At 42.5% G+C, this 17,292-nt stretch overlaps 1 protein-coding gene across 1 annotated transcript in view; it reads left to right on the top strand.

The window, feature by feature from the left end:
- The first annotated feature begins 16,874 nt into the window (after positions 1–16,874).
- cxxc5a (CXXC finger protein 5a) overlaps positions 16,875–17,292 on the top strand; it is a 37,361-nt gene continuing 36,943 nt past the window's right edge. The window contains exon 1 of the mRNA XM_080748984.1: positions 16,875–17,025. The gene's annotated coding sequence lies outside the window, so the exon portion shown is untranslated. The remainder of the gene's footprint in view (positions 17,026–17,292) is intronic.

Below are 17,292 nucleotides of genomic sequence, written 5' to 3'. Positions count from 1 at the left end.
ACTTGGTGGTGACAAGCCAAGGTAGATAACTAGATATAGATAGATAGATACAGTAGATAGATAGATAGATAGATAGATAGATAGATAGATAGATAGATAGATAGATAGATAGATAGATAGATAGATAGATAGATAGATAGATAGATAGACCTTTATAGATCTAGCAGTGCTGTACAGTACAGTGTACGACTGAGACGGTTGTGTATCATCATCACCAGATGTCCAGCTTAGTGACGTGCAGCCACTCCCTCGTCTCAGTCAAATCAAAGAAGACGGCTTCCGATGGTGGTCTACACAGGGGACAGGTTGAGGCCATGCGTTTGTAGACAGGTCCTTAGGGATCGAACTGAGAACCTCTAGTGCCAGCTTGTTGCAAGACTTGAGGTCTACATCTGAAAATGAACATTATGGCGTAATACGCTGACGGTTTCATGCTTTTTTCATAAAGTGCACAATTTGCCATAATATAAGAGCTTATCCACTAATGCAAAGTCTGTATGCAGCCTGGAGGCTTCTCTGGTTCTGCGCTCTTGAGCTTTATTGGTACCTTCTGGCCAGTAGAAGAAGCTGGCATCTTTCCGCCGACCTCTGGGTGTTCTGGCATTTTCTGGCCCGCAGCTAAGGTCGATGTCCTCGTTGTATATTCTGGTTCTGTTCTATCAATCATTAAACTTTATTGTCTTATTTATGCAGGCTTTCATGTTTGCAGTTCAAGGAGTAAAACATTATTAGAAGTAAGGAAGTGAGAATGAAAAGATCTCAAAAAGCAATAAAATTACAGCATGTTAAAATCAGTGTCATGTAAATTAAACTAGACCAGGTCAACCTGGTTGTGCCAGACCCCCTGTCTGTCATCATCATTTATGACATCATGCCTTTTGTAGGCATGTCATCATCATGTCATCATCATATATACCCTTTATATAGAAAACCCGGACAGACCGACATTTGCTTATGTAGGCCTACCCATTTCATGGGTCTGGCAAAGAAGTCCTAAATCACATGTGCATTCAACAAAGTGCTTGTCAGCATCACATACTGTAGCTTAGAAAGTCCCACATGAAGTCCTAAATCACACTGTATGTGCACCGGTATAGTGCAATTTGATTAAGCCGAGGCTTAGGCTTAGGCTTTGTTCAACAGCTTGACAGTTGCTAGATAGAAACTCTGTCTCTTATGGTTCTTGATACTCCGGTATCGTTTGCCAGGTCGAGGGTGCAGCAGTGGTGTGAACAGGCTGTGACTCGGATGATGTCTGTCTCTGTCCCTGATGATACTCTCAGCCTTCTTTGGCAACACATTGTTCCTCATTGTATTTCCTGAAGCGAAGGAAGCTCACCTCCTACCATGGGCTGAGCAGTCCGCACCACTCTCTGTAGAGCTTTGCAGTCTCCTGGAGTGTCGTCTTGGCAGCTGGAGTTGCCTCACTCTTCCATGTGCACATCTCTCAAGAAGCCTATGTTTATGTTATAGTTATATCTATCACTTTTGATATTGGGTGCTGTTTACATCAATTCACCTCAATAATTGTATCTAATGATTCTGGAGAGGCTGTTTACTTAAGTAAGAATATTGAAAGAATTCAATATACTGCCACGAGATGGTAGTCCTATACTGATTTTAAAGTGGATCAGAAATAATTTATTTGCTGGTGCTAAGCAGTTCAAGGGACATGGTATTTTGAGAAGGAATGACACTCACTCCATCCAAATGTCCTCATATTGTGATTGGCTGCTGTTTGTTTGTTACATTTTCCTCATTCAAGAGTGAGTATAGGCCTATGTGATTAGTTGCCAACTATAACCTAACATTTGAGTAATTGAGCTAGTGATTGCTGTCAGGTATAGCCTGTAGTTGCTAGGCTCACAGACTGAGTCACTGGCTATTTTTAGCGAGCTACACCGTCATAGTACAGACAGTAAATATTAGGCTTTACTTATTCTGAGTAGAGTTCTCAACGGGCCTGAAAATTAAGGCCCGGCCATAACTGGGCCCTAACTGGGCAGGCCCGAGGCCCTACCCGGCCCTACTAGTTAGCATACATTTTAGGCCCTGCCCTACCCTAAATGTCGGGTCGGGTTCGGGTATGGTCGGGTTCTCATTACTCTATCACAGAGTAATAGTAATAAAATAATAATAAAAAAATATTTTCTTTTTTCATTGAGCCCGAGCCCTACCCGGCTCGACTAATTAGCATACATTTTAGGCCCTACCCTACCCTAAATGTCGGGTTCGGGTATGGTCAGGTTCGGGCAGAATTTGAGAACTCTAATTCTGAGGATTGAGAAAACCGCACAATTACTGGCACTAAATCGTTTTTAAAATGTACCAAGGACTTTGTGCTAATTCCAAGCCAACAGGGGCTTTCAAAGAAGTAATGGTTGGTTTGTAGAGTTTCTTAAATAAATCTCGGGGGTCCATTCATACAGTCAAGAATTCTTCTCCAGCTTAAATTCAATATCAGAATATTCACAGTGAAAAACTTAGTTTGGGGGGCTCCATAATACACAATAAAATAAAAACATTACATAAATAACTAGAAGTACTGTTCCTACGAAACAGTGTGGGCTCACTCGTAATTTAAAAAAATAAAATAAAGAAAACTAAAATTAAAACTCTTAATCAAATAAATTGTTGTGTTTCCTTCATTTCTTATGTTTGCCAACGTGACTATATTCTGCAGTGTGCTAACTGTCATGTGAAGCTCAACCAATACTCCAGCTAACACCACTCCCAGATGTTTTTCCGACAATTGCACCTCATTGGCTAAGGGCCCTGCCTTTGTTCTGTCTGCGGCGGAACTTGGTATATTATAAATAATGAAGATAATAGTGTTCTCGCCTTTCAGGCGAACCCACAACAATACCAACAGCCATTTCTAAAATAAGCTTAAACGGTTTGAAGTGCAGGCAAAGTCCAGGATGTGAGGATGTTCCATGCAAATGTTTTGGCTAACATGTGACATCATGGACAGAGCAGCTTTTGATTTGTCCGTGCACATGTTTTGGCTAACACGTAACGTCATGGATGGTCCGTGCTAATGTTCTGGCTAACGTGTGACGCCATGGACAGAATGGCTTTTGATTGGTCTGTGCAAACCTTTTGGCTAACACATTTGACAACCAGATCACATTTGACAACCAGATCAACATACAAGGCCTTAATATATAGCACTCTTATAGCCTGGGGAGGGTTCTTCAGTCTACTTGTGCTGGCTTTGAGGCTCCGATACCTCTTCCCTGATGCCAACATTATGAGATTAGCTTTACAAATAAACTCCCCTAATAATGCAACATCAAACATGAACTTGGGGAAGTTCACAGTAATACCAGCAAGTGGCGCTCTAATCACACAAATGGGGCAGGTTTGTTCCAAGCAGCAACAGGGAGGGACAGAGGGTTTAATGTGAAGAGTGGAAGTGTAAGGATAATACTACACTGAAAAGACTTTTAAACTAGACTACACTACACTTAGTACTCCAGTTTTCACATTAGAATGAATCTACAACAATTGATAGTTGATCTCCAATCAGTAGCAAGTTGAGGTGACTATAGTTCAACACAATGTTTCATAACAGCATTTACCATATTATTATCAAACTGCCACACCCATCACATTAGAAAATGAAGGGACTACAATTAAAACAAAATGTCAATTGCGTAAGAATAAAGATATAGGCTATACACGTATATTGTATTTTTAGGCCACTATAGCAGCAGGGTATGGATAACATCAGTCTGTCCATCATCCAAAAGGTGCCTTCAGCTCACTGCAAACACAATTGTAAAACACTACAGACATTAAAGAACAGCTCAAATGGAAGAAAGAAACATTAAAATAAACATTCAGCAGCAGCAGTGCTCATGGGCTTGGGGGATGTTTCATGATGTCCCAGTTTAGAATGGTGACAGCAGAGAGCACTATTCTTCTTTCCATTTTCCTGGTTAGTGAAGTGTTGACAAGCAACAGCTGGTGATGAATGAGGGGAGTGAGTGGGTGGGGTCATCTAAGACCCGGGTTGTCTTTTTGGTTATGGACCTGTTGTAGGCTATAGGTTCTGGACTGGAGTGTTTGTCTCTGGCCTGGTTAACTTGGGTCAGCTGGGACTATATAACTATAACTGAGAGGTTCCCATACCAGGAGAGAATGTTAAAGGTGCAGTGGTGCAAAAGTACTCTACTCACATATTTTGCTTAAGTAAAAGTATCAATTCTGCAATATAGAAATACTCTGTTACAAGCAAAAGTCCGGAATGTACTTGAGTAAAAGTATGAAAGTTTGACATCAAAATATACTTAGAGTACCAAAAGTAAAAGTACAAGATGTTTGAAAATAGCAGATCTACAAGCTCACAACGCGTCGCATATTTTCAAATAGCAATAAGTATAAAATAGGGCTATATTAATGTACTATGTTTTATAATATAATAATTTATATCTGCAAACTAACCAGTAACTACATTTTCAAATAAATGTAGTGGTGTAAAGGTACAATATTTGGATCTGAGATGTAATGGAGTAGAAGTAAAAGTATTGGAACTTGGAAATACTCAAGTAAAGTACAAATAACTCAAAAGCGCCTGCTCCATAAATCCATACAGTATACGGCTATATGTGTTGGACTAGAACAGGGGTCTTCAACGTTTTCAGACCAAGGACCCCTTAGTTGAGAGAGAGAGAGGAAGCAGGGACCCCCACAAAAGATGCCATATAGTTTCATCGTTTGACAGCACAATCATCAGTGTAGGCTATTTGGATTCATGTCAATTTGTGTTTTCAGATATTTAACCACTTGAACATCAATACTTAATAAACTTTACCTTTCACTCTGTAATTAGTCTGCTCTTTTCCCACTCTACATCAATACTCTTTTTCCATCACACAAAGATTTGGAGGACCCCCTGTAGTGACTCTGAGGACCCCCCAGGGGTCCCGGAACCCCTGTTGAAGACCCCTGGACTAGAAGATGACTATGTACATGTACTGTATAGTTTATCCAAAAGAGTGAGAGTGGGAGTGGTATCACACCTCGGTTGTCTCTGTAGGCAAACTGCTCGGGATCCATGAGCTTAGCTGTTTGCGATGCGAGTTCCTTGCTCATTAAATGCTCCATGCATTCGCTTAATAGAGGTGTGAGGGCGATGGGTCTAAATTCATTAAGAGATTTTGTGCTGTTCTAAGCACTGGGACAATGGTTGCCATTTTCCAGGCCTGGAGGACAGAACTGGTGTTAAGGAGCATCTGGAATAATTGGGTAAAGATGGGTCCCAGTTGGGTGGCACATTCTTTCAAGACCCTTCCCTTGAGCCCATCTGGCCTGGGAGCTTTGTGATGGTTGACTCTGGAGTAGTTTTTCAGAATTAACCCCATAAATGTAGATGATCCCGATCATTTCATGTACCACCACCAATTTTTGGAGCCGTGGGCGGAGCCCATGGTCTCCCTCTGAGTGGCTTTGTGTGTCCTGTCTCACCAGTGAGAAATGTCCCGTTGAGTTCGAACAGTACCTTTTATGACCACACATGTTAAGGGAGGGGCGCTGTTTTCAGGCCAGGCACACACACGCACACACACACACAGGGGGGAACACATAGAATCAAAAACATAGATCTGGAAGTGCTCAATTTCACGGCTCCACTTCGAACCAAGGTTTGATTTTTTCTTTACATTAAAGAACGGAAGGCAAAAGCAAAAATGCATTGTTGAGGTTGGATGTAAAACATGTAAGGAGCAACAAGTCTTGCTCTTGGTTAAGGTTGGAATCATGGCTATAGGTACTGTGTTGATCATTTATGGTTAAGGTTAGTGACAGCGACAGTTAAGGAGGGTTAAGGTTAGTAGTAGAGACAGTTTTATCTCGAGATATAAAACCTAATATACTGCTGGCCCAAATGCTTTCTTACGCTTTCTCCATTTTCTACTTTAGGGTAGGGTAACAGAGATATGGGCAAAAGAAATCCCACCTGTGCGGGGCTCACTTTGCATCTCCATTCAGAAACATTGCCATTTTGAAGATTGACTTCCATTATTCTAAACTAGCCCTTACCCGTTCAAAGATATGAGCTCCAAAATGATGTGCAGTATGTGGGTTATGGGATGTGCACTGTGCACACAGTATATGAGGGATGGAAAGTAACTTTAACTGGTGCTTGCATGATGTACTGTAGGAGCATCAATGTAAGAAACCCGTTTCGTTTAATGGCTACAGAGATACTGTCCCCCCCCCCCCCCCCAGCCCGCCCGCCCGCCCACCCGCCTGCACACACACCCGCCTGCCTGCACACACACACACACACACACACACACACACACACACACACACACACACACACACACACACACACACACACACACACACACACACACAGAGCTGGTTAAACATTTTGCCTCATGCTAGATGCAGAATAGATGTGCCTCAAGCTAGATGCAGAATAGATAGTAGATACACCATAAAAATGCTAATATACAGCATACGATTTGTGAAAGTGACAAACGGGCTTCACAGTTATGTCAGGTGTGTTCATATGCTTATGGTGATGCGATTTCAGATCAATTGCTCCAGCCACTGAGGAGAAACGCTGTGACAGACACTCAGACACTCAGACATTCCCAAAATTATAGTATAGATGTCAGCTGTGGTGATGTCGGTCTCTGCGTACTTTCTATAACGTTAGTCTCGTACTGCATACGGACGTAGGGACATGGGATATAGGGACATAGGCACATATAGGAATTAGGGACATAGGGACCTACACACAAAGTCAAGCGTGGTGAGATTTACAGGCCTTGCAACATTCCTCAGTAACTGAGGGAAACCGGATGCTCTCATCTCTCTCCTTACTTTCTCTCATCCCACTACTACCCAGGGGCGTCACAATGGGGGGAAAAGTGGGACTGAGTTACTAGGGCCCAAGGTGGAGGGGCCTTAATTATTTTATATACTTTAGCTATTGAAAAATAGCACAAGCTCGAATTTTGAAAAGTCGTGAAAATGTGAGCAAATCTTTGATATATGTATTTTTTAAGTGAACATTTGTAACTCAAATTTTGCTTCTGGGGGGGTCCCTGGAACTAAATATTTTGAGATGGGGGTCTGTGGCCAAATACATCATGTTGGGGGTCCTTGACATGAAAAGGTTTGAGCACCACTGACATAGAAACATGTGTTTTTCAAAAAACCTTATACTTTTCACGACTTTTTCAATAATTAAATCACAGAATAACTTGTAATAATGCGTTCCCAGTCTAATGGGTTCATAACCCCCTCCCTCCCCATATGAAGAACAATCATGGGGGGCCCGCAGTGAATCCTTGTACCCACTACCCAGGGCCCAGAATTTGGTGCAACACCCCTGTCTGGCCCTGTTCTTCGGGGTCTCCCCCATAGTACTTGGTCATGTGTGCAGCTGGAGGGACGAAGGTCATGTAACACTAATCCTGCAGCCCGGCTCGGGAGAAGTACGCACCCTCACTTAGTGAAAGTGAGAATAACAAAGGGCTGAGTGTGGCTGCAGCCCCAGGGTCCAGTAGTACGCCCATCTCAACGTGTCCTGAGTCATAGCGTTTTAGCCGTTCCCCTCCCTGCCTGTTTTCCCATGCATGTCTGTCTTTTACTCACACTCTGTAAATCCTCATGCTGACTTTCACGTTTGCTTAACTCACTTTTCTTCCATTGTGAATATCCTCCTGACCCCAATTTCTTCGACAACCTTCAGAGAGACTGTCCGGTTGGAGATTATGATGTAATCTGTCACCCCCTAGTGGTTGTGGCTTAGAACGATGGGGTCTTCTTCAGACCTATGGGGACTTCAGAAGGTCAATGAGAAGGAATGTTTACATGGCCTCAGAGCAGGAAGAAAACATTTGCGAGGGCATTGTAGGAACAAAACCTGCCCACATAACCTTGCAATTAGGCTATTTATTAGTGTGGTTGCCTATAGGGCAACACATTATAGTTCTAGTGTAGCTTTATTCTTTATTGTAGATAAATAATCCAGACTATAAATAGTATGCTCATTGAGTTCAATGGGGTAGTGGTGCTAGCTCGGTTTTTGGTGGAGCTTCACTTGACAGTTTGGCTATCCAGACAATATATAGTCAACCACACTTACAATTTCCTAGAATTGCATTCTCTCTAGTTGTGGGCTCGACGAAAGGCGAGACCAATATGTTCTCCCAAATCTTTATAGACCAAGTTTATTCTCCTAAAAAAACTGGCCGACAGTACAAAGCCAGGGCCTTTAGCCAACAGGTAAGACTCCCTAATCGGGAGATAAGCGACCGTCAGGCCAGAGGCCACCAACAAGTGTGACCTGATATAAATAACAACACCCACATGAAATCTTGTGTAGAATTCTCCCAAATCTTTATATAGGGGGTCTAAGGGATTGAATGTAGGAGAAGTAATGTTGGAGTTCCTGTTGGGAAGATCTTTATGCCCATATACCGGTATGTTGGAGTGCCTGTTGGGAAGATCTTTGTGCCCATATGGTGTTCCATGCAAGCCACCACTGTTTTGTTTCTAGTTATATACAATTTACAACTAGAAATCTGGAGAAAAAAAAGAAAAAAAGAAATGAGAGATGCAATTCTGGGAAATTGCAAGTGTGGTTGCACTGACACGAGTCGTGTGGAATCCACTGAGAAATGAATTCCGTCTTACCATTTACAGTATATTATATATTGTGATTGAGAGTATACAAAATGTTCTACTCAAATCTTTCATCAGTGGAATGATATCACACTAGGATAAATAATATGGTTGGATGAGGAAAGTGCACATGATAGTACTGTGATGTTTGAGAGAGAACAGTTAGGTAACAATTCTGTGTACAATACTTGCAGCATGGGTTTGAGTGTTGCGAGAGCTACCGTATGTCTTCATGTTTACCTCTTTTTGAGTGGTGCTAACCGCTCCTACATCTAGCTTTGTCTGTCTGTCTGTCTGTCTGTCTGTCTGTCTGTCTGTCTGTCTGTCTGTCTGTCTGTCTCATTGGCTCATTGGTCAAACTTTGCAGGACGTTTAATGAAACTAGAAATGCAGTTCCTGCAGAAACTGTGTAGCCTCGCAAGCCATCCCGAGTTACGTCATCACCAATGTGCTTCCTTTCTCGGTCTGGTACTCCTCCCATCGAGTCTCTTTATGAGAATTTAGGTCGCGAACCCGCCTCACACCGCTCCTGATTGGTCGAGCGGCTGCTACAGCTCTCGCATTTTGTAAATAAACATGGCGGACCCCATGTCCGATGCGAGTTCACAAATTGCAAATAAAAGCTGCATTAAGCGAAGTTTATCTGAAATCAACGGCATCTCATAACTTAACTAGACCAGGTCAACCTGGTTGTGCCAGACCCCCTGTCTGTCATCATCATTTATGACATCATGCCTTTTGTAGGCATGTCATCATCATGTCATCATCATATATACCCTTTATATAGAAAACCCGGACCGACATTTGCTTATGTAGGCCTACCCATTTCATGGGTCTGGCAAAAACGAACAACAGTTTGCACCTTTGGAATTTCTGTCTGGAAAAGACGTATTTGATGTTCTCCCGACGATGTTTTGATGCGCTGATGAATACTGAATGGACCTGTCAGTCAAAGTTAGTAACTACTTCATCGCGTAATGCATTGTCTATGGAGAACTCCCAGACTCTCCTTTTGGAGAGTCTGGCTGTTGCGAGGCTAGAAACTGTGTGGGCTTGCTGAAAATATGCACAAAGTATATTATGGGCAGTGCAAAATGTACACATCTGAATTCTGTGGATGTGTACAAATCAACATGCAATAGATAATAGAACAATAAACATATTTTTTCATACACATCCCTGTGCCTTAAATATATAAATACAAAGTAACACATTATCAAACAATATCAACTTGTATCGTGAGCACCGCTCACATTACACTATTTCTATTTTCCTTTTTCTTTTCTTTTTTGTTATGGCGATAGCAACACAGAGTGGACTTCAGCAATTACAACTCATCCCTAATGGTACTGAGTACACAAATCAAAATTCAAGAAGACAACATGCTCTAGAACAATGTGCTGATTTCCCCAAAGACTCTCATTATAATGAATGTAATCATGTGTACTTTGTAATAACCTCTAAGATGTCTTAAGTATGTAAGAATTTCTAGCACAAAGATTGTGAAGTCGTATATTATGTACCTTGGGCTACATCACATCACAGGTGCATCCATGCTATGTTTTTTCGTTTTAGTTATTCTATTTATAGTGACTCATAGGAATAGACTACGTGACAACCAGGAATAGTCTGGTGACCACCGGAAAGATCAGGTCAGGAACCCACTGCTCCTGAATTAAATGTTTGGGACTGGGGGTTTGGTACAATGCACAGGTCCTGAACCTGGTGAGAGCAGGAGTGGACCTGGTGAGACGTAGGAGGAGCCCTGACCAGGAGTCAACCCACGAGCCTGGTTCCTCCACACGCCAGATTGCCTCTCCCAGTCTCAGCAGAGTAGTTCCAGAGCAGTATTGGCCCCGTGACCCCCGTCCTTCCCTAATGGGACTGATCGTGGGTAGCTACTGGGACGTAAAGTGGGGACTTGATCACCCCTGGCTGGGTCACCTGAGCCAAGGGGTACGATGTTTTGCGAGACCCGAAACCCCTATATGACCTTGGGTTACATCACTGAGGATACGTCCCAGGTACATCCATGCGATGTTTTTTTTTTGTATGTACACTAAGATGTACACATCCCTCCTCAGATGGAAGTTCAATTCAGCTCAAGCCCAAGCAGTAATATAAATGGTTAAGACAGAATTCATTTCCCATAGGAATTTTCTGTGAAACTGTTTTACCAAGAAAAGTACTGTACAAGCAGAGATAACTGTGTAAAGCTGAACAAGTTGAAGTTTGAACGAAATTTGTAGCTGCCAAAATGTTGCCAAAAAATGTGTATGGGACAACTGAGTGTGCTCGCTAAAGCAAGCTAATTTAACTCCAATGGAACCAAAGAGACCTAATATATTTGGTAACCATTTGTTCACCTTCTGGGTTATAGATCTGTTACGGTCCATTTGGTTCCTATAATCGTTTCGCTGGGGAGCCCTGGAACACCCTCATGGACACCTTGAGGCCCCCAGACCCCTAGTCTCCTATCTTGGGTCAATCCTAAATCACTGCTCTATCAAAAAAAAAAAAAAAAAAAGGCAAACAGAGAATGTCAGAATAAGTGCGTGTTTATTACTTGCGCCAGCAGAGTGTGCATGTACTGCGGTCGATGTAGGCTGTTTGTTTACGCCCGTAGCCCAATCAGGGACCAGCATTTCTGGCAACGGGGTAAAGTTCCTGCGCACCACCACAGAAACTCGAACCACAGAGGTTCAAAACCTCTGTGGAGCCTCTGGCTTGGACGAGCATCTACTGTATCTATACAAGTATACAATTAGCCGTGTTCATGGATAGGAAGCCATGGGTGAGGAGGGTGATCTCAGTTTCTGGCCTAGCGACTCTTAAGGGTTGCTCTGTTCAGTGGTGTGTGGAACTAGGATGAATATCGTGTACCTGACTGTCAGGTGATAGAAGCAGCCTTGATATCACGCATATCAGAGGAGACACTTTGTTGTCTGTGCTCTCCCTATATGACTAACTTCAGGAGTCAGCAGTAACAAGAGACTGCAGGATATTGGCAATTGCCACAATGACTAAATTACTAAATTGTGAGAAAAGGGAAAGAAAATAATTGTACATGCGCACACAAACAGTGCGGTGGCCTTGTGATTATCAGTCCTGTGAGACTTTCTGAGGTAATCTCCCCGCTAGATTGTATCATAAAACAAAGACTGTCCTACATATGGTATAAGTCAGTGGTTCCCAAAGTGGGATTTGAGGGCCCCTAGAGTCCTTGAGGGCCGTGTTCCAGGGGGTCCCCAGCAAAATGAGGAACTGTTTTAAGCCTTATTTTATTTTTCAGCTAGCTCAACGGCACACCGTAACACTTTGTAAGCTTGGTCCCTGGCAAAACAAAAGTTTGAAATGGGGGTCCGTGGCCAAATACATGTCAATATGGGGGTTCTATGGAAATGTTATGTTTAAGTTAGCATTTTCAAGATGTCATTGTTCTTATTGTGCATGAATTAGAAGAATCAAGGCAATGTAAAAGCATTAAAGGTAGTAAAGAATGAATGTAGTAGTGCAATGCAGACATTTCAAATGTCAAGTATAACATAGAATAGAGAAAAAAAGATGGCTATGTTGTTCAATGCTTGTTAATTAGTGGAAGGTGCTCTTTGGCTCAAAAAGGGGAAAAGCCTCCAGACAAATACTCTGTTAAAATGCTTTGATGTCGACTTTAGAGCTTTAAGAAGAGTGCCTTGGACTCATTTTAGTTTTGTGTCTTACTGTAAGTGTTATAAGAATCCTGAATCCTCATGGGTGTTCCATTTGGTTTGTTAGAGATAAGAAAATACTAATGTGTTTTGAAAATGCAATACTGATGTAGCCTATCTGCATACCACTGACACTTATTCTCAAAACACTTACTTTTACACAGTAATATTTTAAGTGGTCTTTTAAAAAATGGAACCAAATGTTTTTTATTGGTAACATTCATGCTCACAAGAGTTAAATTACTCAAGATTTTACAGTGTAGCAAAGTAATAGCATGTTTCAGAATGTTTCAGGACAATGCAGTTTCATGCCCCATACCCAACATTAACCGGTATCACTGCTGGACTTTACAGATGGCCAGTCAGCACGCACGTTGTCATTCTCTTTCACCTCACCCTGGCTGAAACTGCACCCCCTCCATTCACCAGCGCCATGTGACCACACAAGCGAATTATGCACCATAACATCTCATCTTGAAAACGGTCCAACTTCAAATGAGGGATATTTAAATTCTGGAATGAGTTGACATCAAAGTGCGTGGCATTTGCTAATGGCCAGTAATGGAAAAGTCCCGCGCAGAAATCAGTCCCCACAACAGTCTTTTAGTGTATGCCCTGTCGGAGTGCCCTTGAGCAAGACACAAAATCCCATACTATAGGCCTACTCACTCATTGTAAGTGACAGGTAATTGCCACTGCAGTTTGAAATGTGAAATAAGGAATGATATGACAAGAGATAGGTATCCCTGAGAGGAAATATGGTTGTTACAGAAGCCAGCTGCAGAATAAAGGAATAGTATACCACGCCACCACCATGTAAACAAAAAAAGGTTGAGTAATTGGGTTTAATTCAATCTCATTTGCACTGTAAAATTTAACACACCTCCCCATGCTTTAATGAATGATTGGATAAGCACCAGTAAGATGCTCTAAGGGCGAGAAGAGACACTGAAACAACAGAGTTGACACAATATGTCCTTATATGGGCATTCCCAGATATGAGCTTAAAGGAGTAGTTCACCCCCAAAATAACTTTTTTTCTCGTTATTACTCTCACTATGGAGACTTGAGTTCAATCATATTTTTTGGGTATTTGTCACACTCCACCAAAAAGACGGCGTTGTGCCGGCGTCAAAAAATGAACCAGGGCGATTTTTTGCGTCCGACGTTGACTTCGGCCGTGGAGCACCCCTTCATTAATTAAAACGGGAGCGTTCCCAGCGTTGACGCGACGCTCGACGCGCCCGGTGGAGCCGGTGGGTCTATTTTATTTGGGTCCCCATCCGGAATGAATAGGGGTAAATATATTGTTTTTGTCTTAGGAATGCGACAAAAAACTAAAAATATTATTGAACTCGGGTCTCCCGATAGCGAGAGTAATCAATAGAAAAAAAGTAATTTTGGGGGTGAACTACTCAATCCTTTAATATTAATATTAATATATTGATGACATCAGGGATCTCCATATATGGGCATTGATTGATTGATTGATTGAAGAATGTATTAGAAGGTTGCATAGGAAAAAGTACAGTTTCATGACAGTACAAATCACTGGTACAAGGTCAACTAAAAGGAGATCCTAGTAAGCTTTTCGGCTTATTTACACAGGAACCACTTTATGTATCTCATATAACATTGAAAGACAGACGCATAGAACGCAGTACTTTGCATAGGATACCATCAATAATAAAAAGGGGGGGGGGCATTCATAAAGACGAAAAAAGAAAAGGAAAATAATTAGAGATGTTACCGATCAATCGGCAATGGATCGGATCGGGCCGATCAAAGCATGATCGGCGATAATCGGTGGTTTAGATCAAAAGGTAAATTCACCGATCCGATCCGGATCGGTGCATCCGATCAACCAGCCGTTCAGTATGCCCACTTGAGGCCATTTTGGGGTATTGATTTCCACAGTGCTGAAGGAATAATTAGTTACTGCTATGATAATAAATACATAGTAATGCTGGTAAATAACTATAAGGCAAATATATAAATGAATTCATGAGTGAATGAATGAAATAAAGTTAAAACATTAACATTTAGAAAATATAAATAATAACTTGATCGGATCAGTGATTGATCGGGATCGGGTGATCAAACTTTTGTGATCGGTGCTCGGTGATCGGTTCCAAAAAACCTGATCGGACCATCCCTAAAAATAATATAAAAAGATAAGGAAGATTACAGTGGAAAAGGTAAGTATGGGCTTAGTCTTGGCATAAAAGGGACAAGGACGGAATTCATTTGCAAGTATTACTTGCAAGTAAGTATTACTCACATCGCAACAACCACACTGGTTATCATGAGACTGAGACTGTCCATATATGGGCATTCCCAGAGTGGGCTTAATATTGATGACATCAGGAATCTTGGCCATATATGGATCGTGACATGAGGCTTGACGGACGGACATGATCTGCAGGTTTTCATACTAAATGCGACCTATACGGTCGCAATTATTACTAGAATGTAAATATATAATAGGCTATATAATATATATATATATATATACACACACACACACACACACACACACACACACACACACACACACACACACACACACACACACACACACACACACACACACACACACACACATTTTAACCCTGTTTTATTATTTGAACTATAGTGTCTTCACATCTTTCTCTTAACAGGTAGGTGACAACCATGGTTACAAAATTGTGTAGGCGGCTTTAAATTAAATTGGGGATTGGTACAAATAAATAAATAAACGTGATGTAAAAACAAAACAGATGTCTTATTTTCCCATTAATGTAGTTGAAAGATCAATATAGAAATTCCTAAATCACAAATGAGAAAACGTTTTACTGAATCCATATCCACTACTGCGCCTCCACACACACTGACTAAAATATTTCTGTTGATGTGATTAAATTGTGTTGTCACTTTAAAGTATCCCTTTCCTTTGCATCCAGTATCACATAGTTATGATGATGACACATGCAACTGGTTGTCAAGTTTGTATTTTTTGATTGGGTTTTGATATGCGCTTGGCAAACAAAAACCCCTGCGTAATTGCGCTTTCGGTGGGCCTGCATGAGTTCAGTATTTGTGTTCTGTGTGTTGTGTGAGCAGGGAGGTCTGCTGGCTACTGGCCCTGTTGGTTGAACACCCCCTCCCCTCTCTCCCCCTCCCTCTCTCTGTCGAGCTGCCGCGATGTTTTCCAGCTCGGAGCCTCAACCGCACGGCTCGATCGATTCGCATTGATTGTCCCTGACGAGCTGCTCCACTTTCTAGCCAATGTCAGCCAGTCTGCGATCGGGAAGGAGAGAAATGAAGGAAAATCTCTGCCGCCCTGGCGGTGTCATTTCCACACACTTCGGTTGGCCGCCTGCCAGCAGACAGGACATTCGAAAGAGGTGGAGTGGACTCTGGGGCTGCGTGAGAGGAGGAGCAGAGCGGAGCGCGCGACCATCACACACACATGAAACACAACAAATTGACCACCGCTCCGCTCCACTCCCGTGCGCTCAGAGGCAATGCGAGCTTATCGACTGACTGACTCCATTTATACAAAAACAACACATCTTCTTACACATTTACCTGTGCCACGTTGACCAGACAAAAAAAAAAGCACCTACAGTTCAGTGATCCAGGACAAAAGCAGGATTTAAGTGTAGCCCAATGTCATGTTGATAACAGAAGCTTATACAGACATAAAAGACATCCTAACTTAAGTTAACACTCAGCTCGGATGAGATCATTGTTCTCTACTAGTGTCCACTCTTTTTTTGTTGCTCTGATATCTCTGGTCTGGGACATGTCATGATGTCATTTATGCGTCTCTGTCTAGTGGTGTAAAAGTGGTGTTCCGAAAATATAGCCTATATGCAAGTCAATTCTGAGTATGAATTATGTTCATAAAAAGTTTAAGCTTAAAGGGGCATGACAACATGTCAACTTGTGCTCAGAGACAGAGAGAGAGAGAGAGAGAGAGAGAGAGAGAGAGAGAGAGAGAGAGATGGGGGCTACAGTGCTGCTGCTCATGCAGCCTATTGATAGGAGCCACAGTGCTGCTGCCGCTGCCTTTTACAAGGCATAATTTCATTGGTTAAAACTTAATAATATCAGACAACCTGACACAGCCCGTTGGCGGCCAGCACACACACATTCTAAACATCACCATGGCTTCGCGCGCGACAAATAACAGGACATTTCCACCCGTGTCGGGACGTTATTTCGGCGTGACACCACCACCACCAACATCTCCTCTCGTCTGTCGCGCGCCGCCGCAGAAAGTCCAGTTCGGTTTTTCCGCGGAGCTCCAAAAATCTATGAAATGTGTTTGCATGTTCCTCTCAGCAGCGAGCGGCGGGGATGTAGAGGTGGTGGGATCGCTCGGATCGAGAAGCTGGGGAACCCACGCGTTCAGCTTCTGAAGAAAGTAACGTTTATTATTCAATAATCTAACCCCGTGATTTTTCCTCCACTTGTCCTTAAACGGACGATCACTTCCGCGAGCTTAGTTATATCGGAGACTAAAGCTTTTTTTTTTTTTTTTTTTTTTCTTTCTCCCACCCCTGTCTTTTTGTCACCACCAACCAACCAGTCTGTGCGGTACAGGCTAGAGAGAGAGAGAGAGACGGACCGCTTGGACTGTGGGAGACCATCCTCCCCTCCCCTCCGCTCCCGATATGCTGTGGTAGGTGCGAATAAAACGGGCCCGTGTGTTATAGCAAAATATATGCAGATATACATGGCAGGGAGGGGAGGGGATGGGGAGGAGGGGGGAGATCATACTTTGTTGAAGTCTGCTGAAAGTTGGGATGTCATCTTCCGATTCTTCCCAAAGCAGTGCTGGTTTTCAGCCCTTTTCGCATCGAGGTCCGTTGTTTATTCGGGCATTTGAGCCGCGGACCACCATTTGATGAGATTCAAGCCTCTCGGACCTAAAACTTTGAATATTTTG

The sequence above is a fragment of the Nannobrachium achirus genome, assembly GCF_963921795.1.
Source record: "Nannobrachium achirus genome assembly, chromosome: 19".
Classification (NCBI taxonomy): domain Eukaryota; kingdom Metazoa; phylum Chordata; class Actinopteri; order Myctophiformes; family Myctophidae; genus Nannobrachium; species Nannobrachium achirus.
The sequence above is the reverse complement of the archived record's forward strand: the minus strand, read 5'-3'. Positions and strand labels throughout refer to the sequence as shown.